Here is a 19,926-nt window from a genome sequence, read left to right on the forward strand (position 1 = left end):
TATTGTGGTTTCGAAGATAACCTAGGATTGTCCCTAGTGTTGCAGCCCAATTAATTTCCAATGGAAATCCCATTCCATATGTCATCCCTATGCATTAAATGCTCAACAATAATCCTTTAATGGTTGTCATATAATTCGTATTTTTCCTCCGTTCAACAAGTAAGTTGAAATTCCCAAACAACCAATCTCCCTAGACATCTTGGAATCCATGTCCCTTAGCCCATTTAATTTTAAAATTTAATTTGCATTATGAGATTACATTTCCAAATCAAGTCATTCATGGTTGGGCTATTAAACACACTTAAAAAATGTTGCAACTATCCCTCCTGAGCTTCAATATTGTTAATAAAGTACCTTACCCAACTCTCAAGCAATGTATAGCCACCTTCATGATTCTCCACTGTTAGACACACACACACACACACATGTATGTAAAGGCATGAATTCATTACATTTAGCTAAATGGCATAGGGTCATCTACAACGCAAGCCATGCATCATAGAATTAACCAGTGAAAATAGAGACTCACCATATGTCCCACACCATGGCAATAAACATGCATAAATCTCATTGATAAACACATACACGTGCATTCCTCATCATGTTACACATGAATAGGAATTCCTCATCAACAAGAAAGTTATATAATAATAGCAATAGACATTTACATTGCATTTATATACACAATGTCACAAGTAAGAAACTTATATTATGAAGTAGATGGTTGGTGACTAAGAGTGTGAATTCAACTCTCCAAAAAATCATAGGCTAATTGCATTGCTAATATTTCTTACAGCCAACCACCCTCAAGTCAGATTCAAAGTCTGAGGAGTTAAATTACTCATGATTTCTTATCCATTCACTCGCTTATAGGGAACAAAACCCATTTCTCAGGTGTTTATCATAGCTCCCAGCCATAACACCATAACGGATCTCGATCAAAAATAAAATAAAGCATGGGTTCAAGTAGGGTGCAGAGAATATCAATTTAGTCTTGGAGAGAGATATGTATATATAAAAAGGAGGTTTTTTAGTTTTGTTACTTATGTAGGAATAAGAGCGCACTTGCCAGTAACTTCTCAATGGTGCTCACACCTATGTTCTCAACTCTCCCTCAAGGCTATATTAGGTGTTTCAACCCATGAGTTTTAGGGTGCCTCAACCTCTTTCTATGTCCTCAACCAACATAGTCTTCAATGGTTTTATCAGCCCCGGGAACATAACCACAACCTTTGTGATTCTCAGCTAGCAAACCCACGAGTTCCTCATCCTAACTATCACCAAAGCATCCCTATTCCATTGGACTCTCTCATGGAATTAACAAACAGACTCAACACAGGACTCACAAGTACAAAGAAACATTATAGGTTTTTACAAATCACAGGGAATCCCCAAGTGTTGTTGCAAGCCCATGCACATACAATAGTACCCCTCAAAAGGAGACACCAGTATCTCCCTCCTTTCTCAGTGGTTCCTCCCCACTTTTTTTCCTGTCCCCTAATCCTCAATGGAATGTTGTTATCTCTTGCCCGCCCCTACTCCTATTACATGTTGACTCTATCAACACAACCCATGAGGCAATATGTGAACTCATCCTCTCATTTAGGAGCCCATTTCCTCCATTAACTACCTACAATAGGGCCATCTCTTCCAACAGGGATTTAGGAGATAATTTAAATGAATATTTGGCTTGCAAGAAAGTTCTCCTCCTGTAGATATATGAATATATGTCCCATCTCAGTGAGTCATCATTTTTCATTAAGCTTTATTTACATGAAATTAAAATTGATAATAACATTTACAAGAGGCTTAACAAAATGGTTTTCATAGACCCACACCCTTAGAGGAACATCATCATTTTATTATTAATGAGCACCAATATTACAACAAGAATGTTGCAACTCTTTGGCTACTAGCTTTACTTTATCAACCTAGGGTTCGTACAAACTTGGAGGTGATAGTGTTGTATACACAACTAAAAGTGATGGTTCTGCCTTTTGTCATTGTTCAGTTGGCGAGAGACCACTAGTTTTTTCAAGCCAGAATTCTATGGATACAGAAGAAGCTTGGTTCCTTGATGAAATAAATAGAAATCTACTCTAAGAGAGCATTGATCTACTGCAATAATGAAAAGGATTGAAATTCAATGCTAAGGCACATCATTCCCTAGTTAGCTGCTAAGAGTTATGCTTTGCAATGATGCTAAATTAACATGAACAAAATGCTACTATCCTAAGCATAGAAGTTAAAAACATCAAACACAACTTTTATGCATATAAAGGACTGTAATAAATTTGTTTTGTCTTTTTATGCTTTTCATGAAAAATCAAGTGTGCAAACTAATCTCTTTTGGTGATGTGGTAGGTGGTTTAGGGATGGTGGTGGATGGATGGAAGGTTCACCAAATGGTTGGAAGGTTTGGGGGAACCTTGGGTGACTTTGGGAAGCTTGCTAGAGGTTTTTCCTCAATTCGGCCTCAAAACAAGCCACTACAGGAAAACCTACAGGATGTAGTAGAAACCTACAAGATTCCTTGTATTTCTACAGGATACAACCGTGAGAAAAACGATGGCTGTTGGAGGTGATGAAAGGATTATGGAAGGTGGTTGATGGGTGGAATGGAGTTAGAAAATTCCTAGGATCACTCAGTACCCAAAACGAAGTTTAAGAGATGGTTGGATTCACTCAAAATGCTTGAGGAAAGTTCTATGTAAAATGATGAAACTGGTGAAGGTTTTGATGAAAGCAAGGAATGCCTATGGGTGGATGAAGTTCGAAGGTGGTTTATTGCTATGAGATCTTTGTCTACTTCTGAAGCACCTGATCTGCATCAAACATGTGTAATTTCCAAAAAGTCATGTAAAAAAGAAGAATTCTCATGAGCTATAAAAGCAGAATTTAATGAACTAACTGTCTACCTTATGCATGAAGAAATTGTTGAATAACATGGAATCATGGATGAGATCTACTGCAAGAATGAAGATAACAAATCCTACTTTGAAAAACTGAATAAATTCTAGTTTAAGTATAACAAACTCTAAATATCATGAAAGAAATGGAAATCTATCTTTTTGGGTTGCATAAGAGTATTTTCCTCAAATCATGATCCCAGAAGGAAGAAGTGATTCCAAGATGCCTACTAACAGCTTTTTGGTGCCTCTTTTATCCCTTCTAACGTGCTACTGAAGTAAGGCACAAATGGAAGAAAACTAATAAACAATTAATCGAATCTACATTATTTTCCATGAAATACTTCTAAAAATAGTTAACCATGAATCTATGAAACTAAGAAAAGAATAGAGATACAAGAAGAGAAGGATTTACTGCTAGGGTTGGGGCCTAACCCAAGAGCTTTTTCCCTCTGAGTTAACTTAGTATTGAATCAAGAAAAAGCTCATTCTTATTACCAAAATAGGAAATTACATCAAAAGTCTTCCACAAGTCTGAAGCTCAAAAATAACTAGTGTTTTTGCAATAAAAATTCCAATCCTAATGAGGCTCTAGGCCTCTCTACTTATACAACTAAAGTCCCCAATGGCTTCCTTAAATTTACGGAGGCTCAGCTCCCATACTCGAGATGAACTAACTCTTTGTCTATCACATGCTCGACTGCCTTCTAATCTTCATGACTTGGTTGCTTGCACTCCGAGCTGGTGAGATTAATGGAGGAATATTTGAATGGGGGAGGAGTAAATGAGAAGGATTTACCTCCTAGAATCTCTCTTCCTTGTCCCATTCAAGTTTCAGACCTTAGTCTTGCCAAAATTCCTTGATTTTCTCTTCCAAACCTACATTCAAAGCATATTAGTCCACTAAGCATAATGTCTCACTTTAAATCATCTCATTAAACAAAATTTAATCAAAACATGTAATAAGTTGTGAGAAGAGTTGGTTTGACTAAGCTAGGAGGTGAATTAAGGTCCATATAATTACCCAATGATGAGGCTCATCATCACCCACCTACTGAAAGTGTTTCTCATTGTATGAGCAACTCAATCAATAGCCATGTCTTTCATAGCTCTAGTGGCCTCCTTGACATACCATGCCTCTATTGTGGTTTCCTCTTCTTGTTAATAGAAACTTGCTTTCTTTTCTACCTCCTCCCACTGCCTCCTTTCTTCTTCTTCCTTCCTTCATTTTAGCATTCCTAAGAGCAGTGGTGGATTGGGTCTCAAGCCAATCTAATTGACTTTGAGCCTTTGCATAGATTTCTTGTACATGGGTGTCATGTTCAGTGCTTCTCTCATTCTTTGAGGAGAGTGTTACTCTCTTATCTTTAAACTGTATGGCAATGTGTTCAATCTCCTCAGGCAATCTTTCATGCTATCATCCCCTAACAACCTGAACATGTCCTAAAAATATGAATTCACTTGCTCTTGGTCAGCAAGATACCTAGGTGCAAGTTGAGGATCATTTGTAACTAAATTATGTGTACTGATGAGGGCCATTATATTGGACTGTTCAGCTCTTATCATAAGAGGATTTGTTTGTTCTCTTGCCAATATATTCTTCATTTCTATAGCCCTTTCTTCCTCATGGTTCATCCATGATGCCAAAGCCATCAAATGTAAATCTCCTAGCTTGGTATTAGGGTCCCATACATTCATGTCTGTTAAGGCTATGTTATGCAAATAAAACTCAGACATCTTGGCTATGTCTTCCAATGTACTTTGATCACAAAGATCAATGAAATGTCTATAACCCTGAAATGGCATAGTGCCTCTTTGTGCTAGGGTATTGATTTGGAACTGCAACCACTATTCCTTAAGGTATAGGTCATAGGATTTAGCTGGCATGCTACACTGGATTGCTTCCAAAGAGAGATTGGCCATACATGCCAATTGGTTCTCTCTTTCTTACAGTTGTCCTTTCAACCATGCATTTTCTGTCTCTAACTAATTTCTCATTATGGCCTCTCTATCCCTCAAGCCACTTAGTTCTCTTCCCATCTCCTTGAGCTTCTTCTCCATGTGACCAATGTCCTCCACCCCCTTGGATTTGGCAATCTGTATCCATTGATGAGTTATGTCTCTCTCCTTCTCAACCTCAAAGAATAGTGGAATAGAAAATTTTTGTGGAATTACCCTGCCCCCTTCAATAAATCTGTAGTAGGAGTCAAGGTTAGGTTGGGGGCTAGGTTCCCTTAGCTTTGGGTCCTCTTCTTTATTTTCTTTTTGTAGGCTTCCCTCCTTATCCAATTTTTGAGTCTCCTGTAGTTTAGCAGAGTATCCTGTAGGACTTCTTCAACCTCCTGTATGTCCTGCTGTGTATCATGTAGGATTGCTTTTCCTTTCGATGGGGTGGATCTAGTTATAGGCCTTCTCACATAGGTGATAAGAGACTTATGAGGCGGCATTTTCTCTTCTTTTTTAGGTGAGTCCTCAATTACAATGGGAATTTGGTTGGAGTTTGGGGTTTCCCCTGCCTTATCCTTGTGCTTTTCCTTGTCCTGAAATATAAGGGGTTCTACCTCTGCCATTTTCCTTTCTGTTTGATAGGGGTGCTAAGAGAAGTGAGCGCAGTTGTTGCTTCTCTCTCAGTGGGTTCTGGAGACACCCTACGTGACTCCTCCTTGTCTTCTACCCCCTCTTTTCTGTTGCCCTTTTCCTATATGTTTTTCCCCTCTTGTACTCCTTCTATATCCTCATCTTGTTTATCAGCCTCCTCCTTGACATCTTCCTCTGTTTCCTCATCACCTTTCTTCTATTTCTCCTCTTCTTCCTCCTCATTTGTCTCATCTCCTTCCCCCTTTCTCCAAGGCACTCCTAGGGGAAGTGTGATAATTCTGCTTATGAGTTCAGGGGTGAGCTCTATGGAGAGGCCTCTCACCACAATAGTGGCATGAATTCTGGTCAGTGGAATGAGGGAGAGAGCCAAATCTCGGGCCACTTCATCATCATACCCTCTGTTATCTCAAAATCAGACCCTGGAAGGCTGCAAACCAGGAAGACTTCAAGTAACTGTTTCAAACCAATCTTTTGACTAAGGCTTAGCCTCCTTAGCCTGAGAGGGCTCTCTCATAGGGTTATTGATTTTGATTAAGAATAAGATGGCTAACTCTTGTGGAAGAACATTGACAAATATGAAGGTTGGACAAATATTAAACTAATTTCCATTGGGCCTATGGAGTCAATCATACTTTAGTAAATAATGATACTGCCTTTACATAGAAGTCAAGGCATTTAGCATTTAGATGTTCAGAACACAACTCATATAAAACCACAGTTCATACATGCATACAGGAAGTCAGAGCACAATCAGTGAATTCTGAGTGATTATACATATATGCAACTGTAAAAGACATTAAGGAAAGAATAAAATCACACATTCTAAACATGGAAATCCCTCATGAATCCTGAGAAGAAAAACAGCCAACTTATATTACTGAATTCTGTCTTTACATAAGCCAAAACAGTCCTCTGTTATAAAATTTTCCAACCCTTGTTACATTGTTGTTTCAACTATATATAGAATCCTTATTCTAACTAATTCGAGCTTCCTCCTCCAGCATGAGGGGAATTCGATAACTACCTCTAATGACACCTATCAGCTATGCAACTAACTATTAAATACAATAAAGTGCTGACTGGAGTTTTAAAGAGTTCTAAATCTACTATGACTCTAACTCTATATTATATTCATGATGGCTTCTCTTCGTTCTTTGACATCTGGAGTTTAGCTGAGATAGCTGAGATGGATGTTTAATGCCCCAGGTTTACCTTGGATGCTGAATCTTTTAACTGTTCAGAAGTATTAGGAGATGTCCCTGGTTTCTCGGCTTCAGTTTCCTCCAAAGTACTCGAATGCACAGAAACATGTCTTCAGCCTTTAATTACCCAAAATGTGGAAGACTGCCACATTTTTGATGTGCTGTGAGCTTCATCGATGGACATGTGTGCAGGCAAAAGTTCCTTGTATTCACATCATTTGATACCTCTTGAATGGTGATAAAGGGACTTTATGACAAAAATCCAAAATTGGATTTGAATATTCAAGCCTTTAAAGCATCCACCTGTCTTGATCTGATTGACTATTGTTGCTCCAGCTGATGTCTTGCATACCCTTTGGCGTTTCCCTTTCAAATTCCCGCTCATAATACAAAACTGCCTGTCTGTGTTAAAATCATCACCTACAGCAGTTTCGTAGCGCGCTACGAAACTGCTGTGTAATTTCAAAAACACAGTCTTCCTTTCATAGCTAAATGATCGCCACTGTTCATGGCTTAAGCACCTTACTCCCTTGATCATTTTGACAAGATTTGCTTGCAACTTTTCAAGAAACAGATATTTCTCCTGAGGAAAAGATGCAATGACACCAATAACACCATTCACTGTTCCAAATGTAACTGTATGAATCTGGCTAGTACCTCACGTGCAAATTGTATAGGCATCTTCTCTTCAGGTGCAAGGGGATGTGCTAATATAGTTCCCTCTTGATTGCAACCAAAAACAGGGCTGGCAGCTATGAAATGATTCCTTCCTGCATTTCACATCTGTGGTCTGTTCGTTTTGCAGGTGTCTCTGATCTTCTACCAAAAAGTGTTTTTGGAGTTAAAGGAGAGTAACTCATGCTGCAAATTTGATATGAATTATTTCCACTTGTACATAACAGTGGACTATTCATATTTTTCTCAACAAGAATCCCGCCTGTTTGCACATTCTCAAAACTCGATTGAATGCTCGCCTTGTGTATTTCATCTTTGCCACTTCGTCCAATGTCAGATTGATGATTACCTACAACACCAATATCCACACTACACCCATTTTTAACTTCTGTATAGTTTGTACCTTCAAAAGCATACAATAACTGTTTCTCCTTGGATTTTCCAGGCACTGTACTTTTTGCTTTTAAACAATATGGTGGGGATACAATAATTGGTTTTTTGCTTGACGGCAAAGAAACTCCATCTTCAGGAAAGGAAATCTGAAAATCTACACTGGAGGTATCCTTCAATGAATTCTCCTTTTCATCTAATGAACCATGTGACAGAAAACTGTCATGGTCTACTGCACTGGCTTCGTCCTTGTCATGTTGATGGAGAAAGTGGCTTCCCCTTTTCCTTGTTCTTTGCAGAAGAGCCAAGTTCACCCTCTGTAAGTTTTAGAGCACAAGACCAAAGAAATGCAATTGCATTCAAACTAACATCCTTGTTGAATCTGCTATTTGTAAATGCAATCAAACAGTTCACACAATCTGTGAATGTTGTCGTCTCTGTTTCAGTTATGTAAGGAAAATAGTCCCGCACTATTTTTTCAATTGTTTCAAATGCTAAGAGTACAATATTCTTGTAATCATCATAGGCTGTTGTTGTGAACACCAAGAAGATGATTTTCCAACCTGATTTCACCAACTCCTCACGTTCTAGGAACTTCATAGCAAGTTGTCGTAGGGAATCCATTGCAAAAATAGCGATGGATAAATTTTCAGAACATCCAATTGTAACGAAGAAATCAGAAAGCACACTCCAAATGTGAGACCAAATTAGCCTAATGCGGTTCATGTTATAGTGCGCAATCTCAACAATTTTAGTAAGGCTAAGAACCCGAGGATCAGTTGGGGACCGTAGCTCCTCCATAGAAACTTTACAAAGTGCCTTTACAAAATCAACGATTGCCTCACTGTTCAACCTTTGGCTTCGTGTGAATATGCGATTCATTTCAGAGCTGCCAATCTGTTCAAGCATGTTTAAATTGGTAATCAAATTTTTCATCTGCTCAGTTGTAACCACTCCTGAAGCATGACCCCCAACACCAGCACTATCATATGATCCCCGTCGAGCAGCTGCAGCTGCATATTGCAACCGGCCAGGCCCCTTCCTTTTGAGAACTGGAAGAATGGGTGATTTGGGTTGCTTTATCTTCTCTGATTCATTTTGAGGTACTGCAAAAAATGTAGCATCTGGATGAGCGCCCTCCCCTAGCAGGTGTCAACTGATTTGTTCTTCTAATTGTGTTTCATGAACAGGTCAGAATACCACATTGAAATAAAACATATAATCGAACCCACTGGGCTGTTCGTGTCAAGATAACTGTATCCTGAGGCACGCAAGCCTGATACAGTTATTGCATTGCTCTTTTGATTGATGCCAGCAAGCAACTTTCCATTAAATGCATTCAGATAGTAAACAGAACCCTTTGTCTCCTTCTCAGCAACAACTGCAACATGTGTCAGTACCACAACACCTAACGACCTAATGATAAGGATAAGCAGTCGGATATGATAGACGAAGTGTCTAGGCTGACAATTGTTGATGATTTTGATGGATATGACAGTTGTGAAATATTGGCTATGGATTCAAACAAATCCCCAATTTCGTAGCGCAATATGAATTATGCGCTACGAAATCACCTAAAACATGTTGTGCTGCGAATCTGATAAAGGGATTTATGTGCTGCGAACCACTTTAAAATGATTACAAGCACTACTAATCATTCAAGACCAACCTCAGCAATCAACAAATGAAAAGACTAGACCCAAAATTGACACCAACCCTTTAACCAACAATCGAACTGATGTGAACAATTTAAAATTTTTTCTTGAGTGATAACAGTGGCTCCACTTGGGATAGTGTGCTCCTGTAGTACACTAAGAACTCGTAGGTCCAGTGCTTTATTTTATTTTTTCTTACAAAAGGAAATTTGCTTGACAACATCCCTTTCCAGCGTCTTGGGCCTTCACCTCGGGCTTAAGCTTGATGATCACTGTAGGAGAAAGAAATCTACATCTACTGAAAAAAATGCTCAGTCAACCTTGAGCTTATTTGAATTTACCTACCTACCTACCCTATCAGCTGCAAGCTCCACTTGTAGCTCAAGCAACATGATATTTCCAATAAAGCCAATCAATTGTCTTATCTGATATTGGAGGCTCTTGACTGCATCCGACCTCAAAATAACCATGATAGTGAGATGACCACATCAACTCATAATATATTTGATCTTCATAATGCAAATGAAAATGAAAGACCGGAGTGCAAAGCTTGTCCATATATTCACTTATAGGGTCAAAGAATACATGGTTATGTTGATGATCATCATAACATTCTATATCTTTAGACAACTGATTCTCAACCACACAAGATTCTTTTGATATGCTATCGAACTGCTTTTCTGAAGGCTACCTACAAACAATGTAATTTTCCTCTTTCTTATGATCATTTATTGCTGTAAGCTGCTGAGAAGTTTGACATAAAAAACCAACCTTTTCCTCTGCCTGAGGGTCGTAATAGCTATCTTCCAGTACTTCTTCTTGTTGTTTGCAATCAATTTCATATTCTTTATGATCAAAAGACTGACAAATCTGTTGCATCTTTTCATTCATGTCAAAGGATGAAACATGGTTTTCACAAATAAACCCCTGCTGATCTTCATGCTGCGTTTCATGAGATATTATACCTTCTTCTTGGTGCTGGAATGCATTGTTATGAAGAGCCTCTAAAATTTCTTCATCCATAAATTCATCATCATCATAACAATCCTCCAAGTACTGAATAAGATTTAAAGAATGCCTACAACAATCTTTGAGCAGCAATAAGGATGGATAACATTCTTTATACATCTCATAGAATTCATCATGAAAACTAGCAAGCGAATATATTGAACCATTTTCCAAATTTTTATACCAAGACCATGCTTTTCCTTCTAAAGTGGTCATAAACATCTTCATGAGACAATCTTCAGGGAAATGAACCTTAAGACTGCGCACATGCATATGAAACCTAACCAAATGAAGAGTAGCATCGTCTTTCTTTTCATTTTTGAATATTGGAAGATCCTCTAACCAATCAACCTTTGGCATAGGATTTGGAAAACCAGGGATATGAGACCGATTCATAGGAGCATAACTGGCATTCATTCTTGCAGTGGAATTCATCTTGAAACTTCATCAAGCTACTGATCTTCTAGCAGTGGAGTCACCTTCCAATTCCTTATTCGATGTGTGGAGTCGCCAAGGTAGTTTTGCAGCCTCAAAATGATGTCTGAGCTCCTGCTACCTTCAGAAGTTCAGCCTCTTGATTTCGGGAATGATTAATCTTCAGGCTCCCGGCAGACGCACCAAAATGTTATCTCAAAATCAGACCCTGGAAGGTTGCAGACCAGGAAGACTTCAAGTAACTGTTTCAAACCAATCTTTTGACTAAGGCTTAGCCTCCTTAGCCTGAGAGGGCTCTCTCATAGGGTTATTGATTTTGATTAAGAATAAGATGGCTAACTCTTGTGGAATAACATTGACAAATATGAAGGTTGGACAAATATTAAACTAATTTCCATTGGGCCTATGGAGTCAATCGTACTTCTGTAAATAATGATACTGCCTTTACATAGAAGTCAGGGCATTTAGCATTTAGATGTTCAGAACACAACTCATATAAAACCACAGTTCATACATGCATACAGGAAGTCAGAGCACAATCAGTGAATTCTGAGTGATTATACATATATGCAACTGTAAAAGACATTAAGGAAAGAATAAAATCACACATTCTAAACATGGAAATCCCTCATGAATCCTAAGAAGAAAAACAGCCAACTTATATTACTGAATTCTGTCTTTACATAAGCCAAAACAGTCCTCTGTTATAAAATTTTCCAACCCTTGTTACATTGTTGTTTCAGCGATATATAGAATCCTTATTCTAACTAATTCGAGCTTCCTCCTCCAGCATGAGGGGAATTCGATAACTACCTCTAATGACACCTATCAGCTATGCAACTAACTATTAAATACAATAAAGTGCTGACTGGAGTTTTAAAGAGTTCTAAATCTACTATGACTCTAACTCTATATTATATTCATGATGGCTTCTCTTCGTTCTTTGACATCTGGAGTTTAGCTGAGATAGCTGAGATGGATGTTTAATGCCCCACGTTTACCTTGGATGCTGAATCTTTTAACTGTTCAGAAGTATTAGGAGATGTCCCTGGTTTCTCGGCTTCAGTTTCCTCCAAAGTACTCGAATGCACAGAAACATGTCTTCAGCCTTTAATTACCCAAAATGTGGAAGACTGCCACATTTTTGATGTGCTGTGAGCTTCATCGATGGACATGTGTGCAGGCAAAAGTTCCTTGTATTCACATCATTTGATACCTCTTGAACGGTGATAAAGGGACTTTATGACAAAAATCCAAAATTGGATTTGAATATTCAAGCCTTTAAAGCATCCACATGTCTTGATCTGATTGACTATTGTTGCTCCAGCTGATGTCTTGCATACCCTTTGGCATTTCCCTTTCAAATTCCCGCTCATAATACAAAATTGCATGTCTGTGTTAAAATCATCACCTACAGCAGTTTCGTAGCGCGCTACGAAACTGCTGTGTAATTTCAAAAACACAGTCTTCCTTTCATAACTAAATGATCGCCACTGTTCATGGCTTAAGCACCTTACTCCCTTGATCATTTTGACAAGATTTGCTTGCAACTTTTCAAGAAACAGATATTTCTCCTGAGGAAAAGATGCAATGACACCAATAATACCATTCACTGTTCCAAATGTAACTGTATGAATCTAGCTAGTACCTCACGTGAAAATTGTATAGGCATCTTCTCTTCAGGTGCAAGGGGATGTGCTAATATAGTTCCCTCTTGATTGCAACCAAAAACAGGGCTGGCAGCTATGAAATGATTCCTTCCTGCATTTCACATCTGTGGTCTGTTCGTTTTGCAGGTGTCTCTGATCTTCTACCAAAAAGTGTTTTTGGAGTTAAAGGAGAGTAACTCATGCTGCAAATTTGATATGAATTATTTCCACTTGTACAGAATAGTGGACTATTCATATTTTGCTCAACAAGAATCCCGCCTGTTTGCACATTCTCAAAACTCGATTGAATGCTCGCCTTGTGTATTTCATCTTTGCCACTTCGTCCAATGTCAGATTGATGATTACCTACAACACCAATATCCACACTACACCCATTTGTAACTTCTGTATAGTTTGTACCTTCAAAAGCATACAATAACTGTTTCTCCTTGGATTTTCCAGGCACTGTACTTTTTGCTTTTAAACAATATGGTGGGGATACAATAATTGGTTTTTTGCTTGACGGCAAAGAAACTCCATCTTCAGGAAAGGAAATCTGAAAATCTGCACTGGAGGTATCCTTCAATGAATTCTCCTTTTCATCTAATGAACCATGTGACAGAAAACTGTCATGGTCTACTGCACTGGCCTCCTCCTTGTCATGTTGATGGAGAAAGTGGCTTCCCCTTTTCCTTGTTCTTTGCAGAAGAGCCAAGTTCACCCTCTGTAAGTTTTAGAGCACAAGACCGAAGAAATGCAATTGCATTCAAACTAACATCCTTGTTGAATCTGCTATTTGTAAATGCAATCAAACAGTTCACACAATCTGTGAATGTTGTCGTCTCTGTTTCAGTTATGTAAGGAAAATAGTCCCGCACTATTTTTTCAATTGTTTCAAATGCTAAGAGTACAATATTCTTGTAATCATCATAGGCTGCTGTTGTGAACACCATGAAGATGATTTTCCAACCTGATTTCACCAACTCCTCACGTTCTAGGAACTTCATAGCAAGTTGTCGTAGGGAATCCATTGCAAAAATAGCGATGGATAAATTTTCAGAACATCCAATTGTAACGAAGAAATCAGAAAGCACACTCCAAATGTGAGACCAAATTAGCCTAATGCGGTTCATGTTATAGTGCGCAATCTCAACAATTTTAGTAAGGCTAAGAACCCGAGGATCAGTTGGGGACCGTAGCTCCTCCATAGAAACTTTACAAAGTGCCTTTACAAAATCAACGATTGCCTCATTGTTCAACCTTTGGCTTCGTGTGAATATGCGATTCATTTCAGAGCTGCCAATCTGTTCAAGCATGTTTAAATTGGTAATCAAATTGTTCATCTGCTCAGTTGTAACCACTCCTGAAGCATGACCCCCAACACCAGCACTATCATATGATGCCCGTCGAGCAGCTGCAGCTGCATATTGCAACCGGCCAGGCCCCTTCCTTTTGAGAACTGGAAGAATGGGTGATTTGGGTTGCTTTATCTTCTCTGATTCATTTTGAGGTACTGCAAAAAATGTAGCATCTGGATGAGCGCCCTCCCCTAGCAGGTGTCAACTGATTTGTTCTTCTAATTGTGTTTCATGAACAGGTCAGAATACCACATTGAAATAAAATAGATAATCGAACCCACTGGGCTGTTCGTGTCAAGATAACTGTATCCTGAGGCACGCAAGCCTGATACAGTTATTGCATTGCTCTTTTGATTGATGCCAGCAAGCAACTTTCCATTAAATGCATTCAGATAGTAAACAGAACCCTTTGTCTCTCAGCAACAACTGCAACATGTGTCAGTACCACAACACCTAACGACCTAATGATAAGGATAAGCAGTCGGATATGATAGACGAAGTGTCTAGGCTGACAACTGTTGATGGATTTTGATGCATATGACAGTTGTGAAATATTGGCTATGGATTCAAACAAATCCCCAATTTCGTAGCGCAATATGAATTATGCGCTACGAAATCACCTAAAACATGTTGCGCTGCGAATCTGATAAAGGGATCTATGTGCTGCGAACCACTTTAAAATGATTACAGGCGCTACTAATCATTCAAGACCAACCTCAGCAATCAACAAATGAAAAGACTAGACCCAAAATTGACACCAACCCTTTGACCAACAATCGAACTGATGTGAACAATTTAAAATTTTTTCTTGAGTGATAACACCCTCTTAATTTTTCAAAATACCCCATCCAATTATACCTTGTGAAGATTTATAACACTTGAGGGTGTTGGTGGATTCTCATAGTATTAATGGGCTCCCTACTATTAAACCCCGCTGTCATTTTGTTGGTGGATTTGTAGGAGCTGAGATGGTTGAAACAATTTTTTGAAAGCAGAAGTAAATAACTAATAGAACTGTGGAGAGAGTTCCCTCACATAGCTACCAAATTCACTCACTACTAGAGGATTTTCTGTTTAATTCACTTTGAAAAGGGGAAGTAATTATAGAGCCTACCCCTTCATAGTTTTTGTTGTATCCAACCCTCATGTTTTCCCCTCTGAAACTCCTCTCGACCAATCCTGTAAACTGTCTGTCTGTATCCTGTAGGATTCATGTGCGATCATGTAGGATTTCCTATGTAATCCTGTAGGAAGTTATGCACAGTAGACAGATGGAATTTTCCCCTTCTGTAGGTTGCCTAGGTATGAGAGTGACTTTTCTAGAGTGAGCCTCGAGGAAATGAATGCATGAGTGCATGGGGTCAATGAGTATTTCCTCTTATGGCCGAGTTATGTGAGGTGGTGTGCTGGCAGCCAAGGTATGTTTTCTATTTTTGGATAGTTGGTCCACACTACCACCTCATCATTCTCCTCTCCTCATAGTCAACTCCCAGTTCATGCCTTTGTAGACTTAACTATTTTTGTCCTTCTCTTATCTTTTTTGACTTGACTGCTACCACATGTGGGAGGACCAACTGTTTTGTCTTCGTTGACTGAACAAAGGTGGCCAAGTTAACTGGCCACCGTTTGCTTATAAACCAACTTACTTGTAACCTTTACATCCATTGACTACATTATGAAAATGAGAGAGTGAAGTGAGGTACTAAACTGTGGTGCTGATACCTTGCTGTAGTTATTAAAGACCAGAGGTGCTTGTTGTGTGTTGGCTGCATGCTATTTTTTCTTCCTTTTCTTATTGCTCTCTGATGATTCCTTTGATGTGCAGGTACCTGGTGTTGAAGATCATGCTACTACTGCTGATCTGGAGCTCTTTCTGCCCTTGGATCTTCATGCTGGAAGCTTGCTACTACTCATGATTTTTATTTTGTGGGATAGGCTGATACATGATTTCCTATAGGATGTCCTGCAACTACTTCTCCCTCAGAAATTTTAATCATACACTTTGCTGGGATTTTGAGGATGGTGACATGGATTGAGAGGAAGACTAAGGGTGTGGAGAAATGATAAATACTCAGGTGGTGCTCCCTTCTGCTCTCTGTTTCATTTTTTTTTCTCTGTTTTTTCTCCTGAAGACTGTGAAAAATATATTTTTTTGAAACTGGCTTATTTTCTTTTTGTTATGGTGAATGCTCGAGTGATGAAAGTGAAGACATGTATGGTGATGAAGTTGTGATGTAGGGATGTCATTATTTTTACATGGTAGTTCATTTTCTCACCTTAGGGTCACTTCCTATAGGATTCCCAAGCCATTGTAATTCCTACAGGATCATCTTGTAGGTTTACAGGGGATCCTATAGAAAACATAGTCCCCTTGTAAATTGAAGCAAAGGAGTGAAAAAAATGAAAGAAATGGTGGAGTGATGAATGAAAATGAGTGGAAAAATAAAAATGTTAGTGAAATAGGTCCCTTTTTTATCCTCCTTTGTTCTCTGATCATACTCCTTGCTGACCTACAAATAGAAATTTTCATGATCTTTTCCCTTTTTTTCTTTTTTTGAAAACAACTAGGCTACCTCTGAGAGGTTTTCATCCTAGTTGTTTGCCCTAGGTGCCTTAAGAGAGGTTTTCACCCAGGGATATTTTTATTTCCCTTTTTTTCTTTTCTCTTTTTTTGACACCATTGGGCCACCCCAAGAGGTTTTCAACCCAATAGTGGGACTCGGGAGCCTCATGGAGGTTTTGACCCGAGTCCTTATTTTTTTTTTTTTTTTCTCAGTGATTTGGTGAGGCAGGAGGTGAAACTTGCTCCACCACCATCACTTTTTTCTTGATACCATCAATGAACTCTTGCTTTGACAATGGTCTTTCGTAAACTTTCAATCGGTGTCCATTAACAAGTAAAGGAATGGCCTCTTCATCTATGGTTTTGATCTACACTGAACCATTATCATGACATCTTTCTATAACATAAGGTCCTAATCTTTTTGTCCTTAACTTGCCCTTAAAGTCTTTATATCTAGAACCATATAACAAGGCCCAGTAACCTTCTTGAAATTTCTTATCCTTGATGTTCTTAACATGCCAGATCTTCCTCTGAAGTTGGGTTACCTCTGTGTGTAGGAGGGCCTGCATTCTGAACTCATCTAAACCATTCAACTAAAGCAATCTCTCTTTTTGTGCACTACTGAGATCTAGATCTAGTTGGGCTGCCATCCTTAATGTGTTATACTCAAACTCAATGGATAAGAGGGCATTTTTCCCATAGACCAACTCATAGGGTATGAATCCAGTGGTGGTATTCTAGGTGGTATTATAGGCCCAGGTGGCCTCATCTAGTTTATCTGCCCAATCTTTCCTGCTGCTGTTAACCACTTTGGTCAAGATGCTCTCTAGCGCTCTGTTGGTCACCTCCACCTGCCCATTAGCTTGTGGGTGATATGGAGTGGAGGTCCTATGCTCAATCTTGTACTAGCTAAGAAAGTCTTGAATCATGTTGGAGGTAAACCAGCTTCCTCGATCAGTGGCCAGTTCTATAGGGTACCCAAATATGTAAAATACATTCTCCCTGAAGAACTCAGCTACCTTCTCCTCTGTTGCTACCTTAATTGCCTTGGTTTCAGCCCACTTAGTCAGATAGTCAGTGCACACAATGATGTATTGTTTTTGCTTGGAAGGAGGGTCAATAGGTCCAATGAAGTCCATGCCCCACTTGTCAAATGGATTGAAAGTCACTTGAGGCTACAGAGGCATTTCATCCCTTGGAGTAGGCTTCCCCATCCTTTGGCAGTGATCACAGTAACTAGTATATGTTTTCACATCCTGATGAAGGGTGGGCCAATAATAGCCTACTTGTAACACTTTGAATGCTACTATCTTTCCTGCAAAGTGACCTCCACAAGGCCCATCATGACAGGTTAGAAGGATGTCAAAGACTTCCTCCACCCCGACACACCTTCTCAAGATTTGATCTGGGCCAAGTTTTAAGAGATTGCCCCCAATCCAAGTGAAGGGGGAATTCTTCCTTATAATCTTGGTTTTCTCTTTGGAGGACAAGTTCAGTGGGAACTGTGTAGATACCAAATAGTTTGCTATGTCAACAAACCATGGAGAGAGAACTGAAATGGAAAACAAGTGCTCATCTGGTAACTGGTCATCAACCATTCCCTCTTCACCCACAGGCAAAGTTAATCTGGACAAAAAGTCTGCTACAACATTTTCCTTACAAGGCTTGTCAACAATAGTTAGATCAAAGTGTTGTAATAAAAGTAACCATCTTATAATACGAGCATTCACATCGGATTTATTCATTAAATATTTTATTGCATCATGGTCAGTATGGACAAATGTTTGATAGCTTGTAATATAATTCCTAAATTTGTTCATTGAATGCACAACATCGAGGAGCTCTTTCCTAATCACTGTGTAGATCAGTTCGGCCTTTAACAGATTCTTACTGATAAAGTAAATGTCATAAGGAAATTTTTAATCTATCTAACCTAGGGTTGCTCCTATGGATTTGTGTGAGGCATCAACATGAACGTGAAAAGGAAGGGCCCAATTTGGGCCTTGGAGGATCATAGTAGTGGTTAACTTGTTCTTCAGGATGTCCAAGGCCTCTTGACAATTTTTTGACCATATAAACTCAGAGTCTTTGGCCAACAACCCAAATAAAGGAGACACCAACTTGACAAAGTCCTTTATGAACCTTCGATAGTATCCAGCTAATCCTAGGAAACTTTTGACATCTCTCTGCTTTTGAGGAGGTGGGACCCTTTGGATGATAGCTATTTTGTTGGGGTCCACCTGTAGTCCTTGCTGAGATATTGAATGACCTAGCATGGTCCCTGCAATCATCAAGAATTCACATTTCTCGAGACTAAGAGACAGGTTCATCTCAATGCATTTGTGCAGTACCTTACCTAAGTTGGAAAAATCCTCCTCGAAATCCCCCCCCCTAAGGTGTCAAATCATCCATATAGATTTCTACCTCGTCATGGACCAACTCAAAAAAGATACTCAAGACTGCTCTCTCAAAAGGAGGAGGAGAATTGCATAGGCCAAAAGGAACGACCCTATAGGAAAAATTACCCCAAGGACAAGTGAAGGTGGTTTTATCCTGGTCTTCTAAGCTAATCTAGATTTGGTTGTACCCACTGAATCCATCTAGGAAAGAGACAAACTTTTTCCTTGCCAGGCCATCTAACACTTGGTCAATGAAAGGTAGAGGGAAATGGTACTTCTTTGTGGCTTTGTGCAACTCCCTGTAATAGACACAAATCCTCCACTTACCATTTTTCTTGGGAACTAACACCAAAGGAGAGACCCACTCACTGTAGGAGATAGGATAAATGAATCCTGCATCTAGCAATTTTTGCAGTTCTTCATTGACTATATCTTTAAGAGTTGGATTCATCCTCCTTTGGGGTTGCTGGATTGGCTTGTAACCTTCTTTTATATAAATTTGGTGAGCAGACACTGAGGGGTGTACTCACTTCATTTCTTTGTAACTCCAAGCGAAGGCATCCAAATGTTCCTTTAGCATGTTGCACAAATTCTCCTCTTGGAGAAAAGAAAGAGATGGATTGATTTTCAAAGTTCTCTCAGGACTAAATTATATGGTTTTGACACGAAGAGGGTTGGAATCAGTAGAGTACAGATCAATTGGATGGTTTTTCTGGGTTTCCTTCACTACTCCTTCTAGGGAAAATGTACTTGGAGTTGGGCTTTGGAGTAGGTGTTCAGTCAACTCATCTTCATCCTGTTGTCCTCCTCCCATGGTTGTTTCTAAGGTATACATTTGGGAAGTATAAACTTCATATTCTTCCCCCTCTTCCAACCATAAAGGTAGATCATGCTCTAGAGATGGCTAAGCAGGAGGGTATAGGACTAATTGCTTGGACATATGCCCATTTTTTATGGTCATATTCCCAGCTCTATAGCTGATGTAAGCATCGGCAGTGGCCAACCAGGGCCTCCCAAGGATGAGAGGGTAGCCAGTAAGCTTAGTTTTAGGCTGGAGAACTAGCAAATCTACAGGGTACTCCCAA

This window comes from Pinus tabuliformis, chromosome 9 (genome assembly GCF_031772625.1).
Source record: "Pinus tabuliformis cultivar Carrire ecotype Pingquan chromosome 9, CPIR1, whole genome shotgun sequence".
Taxonomy (NCBI): domain Eukaryota; kingdom Viridiplantae; phylum Streptophyta; class Pinopsida; order Pinales; family Pinaceae; genus Pinus; species Pinus tabuliformis.